The following is a 5,734-nucleotide window of genomic DNA, read 5'->3' on the forward strand; positions in this document are numbered from 1 at the left end:
AGGCAGCTCACAAGATCCGACAATGATAGCACAATGGGGAGAAGACAACCATCTAGCTACTGCTATGGACCCATAGTCCAGGGATAGACTACTCACACATCACACCGGAGGCGACCATGGCGGCGTAGAGTCCTCCGGGAGATGATTCCCCTCTCCGGCAGGGTGCCGGAGGCGATCTCTGGATCCCCGAGATGGGATCGGCGGCGGCGGCGTCTCTCTGGAAGGTTTTCCGTATCGTGGTTCTCGGTACTGGGGGTTTCGTCACGGAGGCTATTTGTAGGCGGAAGGGCAGGTCAAGAGGCGGCACGGGGGCCCCACACCACAGGGCCGCGCGGCCAAGGGGGGGGCCGCGCCGCCCTATGGTTTGGCTCCCCTGTGGCCCCTCTTCGTCTCTCCTTCGGACTTCTGGAAGCTTCGTGAGAAAATAGGCCCCTGGGCTTTGATTTCGTCCAATTCCGAGAATATTTCCTTACTAGGATTTCTGAAACCAAAAACAGCAGAAACAAAGAATCGGCACTTCGGCATCTTGTTAATAGGTTAGTTCCAAAATGCACGAATATGACATAAAGTGTGCATAAAACATGTAGATAACATCAATAATGTGGCATGGAACATAAGAAATTATCGATACGTCGGAGACGTATCAGCATCCCCAAGCTTAGTTCTGCTCGTCCCGAGCAGGTAAAACGATAACACAGATAATTTCTGGAGTGACATGCCATCATAATCTTGATCATACTATTTGTAAAGCATATGTAGTGAATGCAGCGATCAAAACAATGTATATGACATGAGTAAACAAGTGAATCATATAGCAAAGACTTTTCATGAATAGCACTTCAAGACAAGCATCAATAAGTCTTGCATAAGAGTTAACTCATAAAGCAATAATTCAAAGTAAAGGCATTGAAACAACACAAAAGAAGATTAAGTTTCAGCGGTTGCTTTCAACTTGTAACATGTATATCTCATGGATATTGTCAACATAGAGTAATATAATAAGTGCAATAAGCAAGTATGTAGGAATCAATGCACAGTTCACACAAGTGTTTGCTTCTTGAGGTGGAGAGAAATAGGTGAACTGACTCAACATTGAAAGTAAAAGAATGGTCCTCCATAGAGGAAAAGCATCGATTGCTATATTTGTGCTAGAGCTTTGATTTTGAAAACATGGAACAATTTTGTCAACGGTAGTAATAAAGCATATGCATCATGTAAATTATATCTTATAAGTTGCAAGCCTCATGCATAGTGTACTAATAGTGCCCGCACCTTGTCCTAATTAGCTTGGACTACCTGGATTATCACCGCAATACATATGCTTTAACCAAGTATCACAAAGGGGTACCTCTATGCCGCCTGTACAAAGGTCTAAGGAGAAAGCTCGCATTTGGATTTCTCGCTTTTGATTATTCTCAACTTAGACATCCATACCGGGACAACATAGACAACAGATAATGGACTCCTCTTTTAATGCTTTAAGCATTCAACAACAATTAATTCTTTTCTCATTAGAGATTTGAGGATGTTTGTCCAAAACTGAAACTTCCACCATGGAGCATGGCTTTAGTTAGCGGCCCAATGTTCTTCTCTCACAATATGCATGCTCAAACCATTCAACTCAGTGTAGATCGCCCTTACTTCAGACAAGACGAACATGCATAGCAACTCACATGAAATTCAACCAATGAATAGTTGATGGCGTCCCCAAGAAACATGGTTATCGCACAACAAGCAACTTAATAAGAGATAAAGTGCATAATTACATATTCAATACCACAATAGTTTTTAAGCTATTTGTCCCATGAGCTATATATTGCAAAGGTGAATGATGGAATTTTAAAGGTAGCACTCAAGCAATTTACTTTGGAATGGCTGAAAAATACCATGTAGTATAGGTAGGTATGGTGGACACAAATGGCATAGTGGTTGGCTCAAGTATTTTGGATGCATGAGAAGTATTCCCTCTCGATACAATGGTTTAGGCTAGCAAGGCTTATTTGAAACAAACACAAGGATGAACCGGTGCAGCAAAACTCACATAAAAGACATATTGAAAACATTATAAGACTCTACACCGTCTTCCTTGTTGTTCAAACTCAATACTAGAAATTATCTAGACCTTAGAGAAACCAAATATGCAAACCAAATTTTAGCATGCTCTATGTATTTCTTCATTAATGGGTGCAAAGCATATGATGCAAGAGCTTAATCATGAGCACAACAATTGCCAAGTATCACATTACCCAAGACACTTATAGCAATTACTACATGTATCATTTTCCAATTCCAACCATATAACAATTTAACGAAGGAGAAACTTCGCCATGAATACTATGAGTAGAAACCAAGGACATACTTGTCCATATGCTACAGCGGAGCGTGTCTCTCTCCCATAAAGTGAATGCTAGGATCCATTTTATTCAAACAAAACAAAAAACAAAAACAAACCGACGCTCCAAGAAAAAGCACATAAGATGTGATGGAATAAAAATATAGTTTCAGGGGAGGAACCTGATAATGTTGTCGATGAAGAAGGGGATGCCTTGGGCATCCCCAAGCTTAGACGCTTGAGTCTTCTTGATATATGCAGGGGTGAACCACCGGGTGCATCCCCAAGCTTAGAGCTTTCACTCTCCTTGATCATGTTGCATCATACTCCTCTCTTGATCCTTGAAAACTTCCTCCACACCAAACTCGAAACAACTCATTAGAGGGTTAGTGCACAATATAAATTGACATATTCAGAGGTGACACAATCATTCTTAACACTTCTGGACATTGCATAATGCTACTGGACATTAGTGGATCAAAGAAATTCATCCAACATAGCGAAAGAGGCAATGCGAAATAAAAGGCAGAATCTGTCAAAACAGAACAGTTCGTATTGACGAATTTTAAAATGGCACCAGACTTGCTCAAATGAAAATGCTCAAATTGAATGAAAGTTGCATACATATCTGAGGATCATGCACGTAAATTGGCTTAATTTTCTGAGTTACCTACAGGGAGGTGGACCCAGATTCGTGACAGCAAAGAAATCTGGAACTGTGCAGTAATCCAAATCTAGTACTTACTTTTCTATCAACGGCTTAACTTGGCACAACAAAACACAAAACTAAGATAAGGAGAGGTTGCTACAGTAGTAAACAACTTCCAAGACACAAAATAAAATAGAGGTACTGTAGCAAAATGACACATGGGTTATCTCCCAAGAAGTTCTTTCTTTATAGCCATTAAGATGGGCTCAGCAGTTTTAATGATGCACTCGCAAGAAATAGTATTTAAAGCAAAAGAGAGCATCAAGAGGCAAATTAGGAACACATTTAAGTCTAACATGCTTCCTATGCAAAGGAATCTTGTAAATAAACAAGTTCATGAAGAGCAAAGTAACAAGCATAGGAAGATAAAACAAGTGTAGCTTTAAAAATTTCAGCACATAGAGAGGTGTTTTAGTAACATGAAAATTTCTACAACCATATTTTCCTCTCTCATAATAACTTTCAGTAGCATCATGAGCAAACTCAACAATGTAACTATCACATAAAGCATTCTTATCATGAGTCTCATGCATAAAATTATTACTCTCCACGTAAGCATAATCAATTTTATTAGTTGTAGTGGGAGCAAATTCAACAAAGTGGCTATCATCATATATAGGAGGCATATTGTAATCATAAAAGAAAAATTTCTCCTCAATGCTTGGGGGACTAAAAAGATCATGCTCATCGGAGCCAACTTCCCCAAGCTTAGAATTTTCCATAGCAGTAGCAACAATGGTGTTCAAAGCATCCATAGTAATAACATTCTCATTAGCATGCATATAAAGTTCCATGGGTTTTTTAATTCTCTCTTCAAACACATCATGTCCTAATTCAAGATAAAGTTCATAAAGATCTCTCATATTTTTGTTGTTTTCCATTATGCTTAACTAGTGAAATAAAAACATGCATGATATTAAGTAAAGTAAAACAAGTAACTAATTTTTTTGTGTTTTTGATATAGCAAACAAGATAGCAAATAAAGTAAAACTAGCAACTAATTTTTTGTATTTTGATTTAGTGCAGCAAACAAAGTAGTAAATAAAACTAAGCAAGACAAAAACAAAGTAAAGAGATTGAGAAGTGGAGACTCCCTTGCAGCGTGTCTTGATCTCCCGCAACGGCGCCAGAAAATATGCTTGATGGCGTGTATTTCACACGTTCGTTGGGCAACCCCAAGAGGAAGGTATGATGCGCACAGCAGCAAGTTTTCCCTCAGAAAGAAACCAAGGTTTATCGAACCAGGAGGAGCCAAGAAGCACGTTGAAGGTTGATGGCGGCGGGATGTAGTGCGGCACAACACCAGGGATTCCGGCGCCAACGTGGAACCTGCACAACACAACCAAAGTACTTTGCCCCAACGAAACAGTGAGGTTGTCAATCTCACCGGCTTGCTGTAACAAAGGATTAACCGTATTGTGTGGAAGATGATTGTTTGCAGAAAACAGTAGAACAAGTATTGCAGTAGATTGTATTTCAGTAAAGAGAATTGGACCGGGGTCCACAGTTCACTAGAGGTGTCTCTCCCATAAGACGAACAGCATGTTGGGTGAACAAATTACAGCTTGGGCAATTGACAAATAAAGAGAGCATGACAATGCACATACATATCATGATGAGTATAGTGAGATTTAATTGGGCATTACGACAAAGTACATAGACCGCCATCCAACTGCATCTATGCCTAAAAAGTCCACCTTCAAAGTTATCATCCGAACCCCTCCAGGTATTAAGTTGCAAAGCAACAGACAATTGCATTAAGTATGGTGCGTAATGTAATCAACAACTACATCCTTAGACATAGCATCAATGTTTTATCCCTAGTGGCAACGGCACAACACAACCTTAGAACTTTCTCACATCGTCCTGTGTGTCAATGCGGCATGAACCCACTATCGAGCATAAGTACTCCCTCTTGGAGTTACAAGCATCTACTTGGCCAGAGCATCTACTAGTAACGGAAAGCATGCAAGATCATAAACAACACATAAGCATAACTTTGATAATCAACATAACAAGTATTCTCTATTCATCGGATCCCAACAAACGCAACATATAGAATTACAGATAGATGATCTTGATCATGATAGGCAGCTCACAAGATCCGACAATGATAGCACAATGGGGAGAAGACAACCATCTAGCTACTGCTATGGACCCATAGTCCAGGGATAGACTACTCACACATCACACCGGAGGCGACCATGGCGGCGTAGAGTCCTCCGGGAGATGATTCCCCTCTCCGGCAGGGTGCCGGAGGCGATCTCTGGATCCCCCGAGCTGGGATCGGCGGCGGCGGCGTCTCTGGAAGGTTTTCCGTATCGTGGTTCTCGGTACTGGGGGTTTCGTCACGGAGGCTATTTGTAGGCGGAAGGGCAGGTCAAGAGGCGGCACGGGGGCCCCACACCACAGGGCCGCGCGGCCAAGGGGGGGGCCGCGCCGCCCTATGGTTTGGCTCCCCTGTGGCCCCTCTTCGTCTCTCCTTCGGACTTCTGGAAGCTTCGTGAGAAAATAGGCCCCTGGGCTTTGATTTCGTCCAATTCCGAGAATATTTCCTTACTAGGATTTCTGAAACCAAAAACAGCAGAAAACAAGAATCGGCACTTCGGCATCTTGTTAATAGGTTAGTTCCAGAAAATGCACGAATATGACATAAAGTGTGCATAAAACATGTAGATAACATCAATAATGTG

The sequence above is a fragment of the Lolium perenne genome, chromosome 3 (genome assembly GCF_019359855.2).
Source record: "Lolium perenne isolate Kyuss_39 chromosome 3, Kyuss_2.0, whole genome shotgun sequence".
Classification (NCBI taxonomy): Eukaryota; Viridiplantae; Streptophyta; class Magnoliopsida; order Poales; family Poaceae; genus Lolium; species Lolium perenne.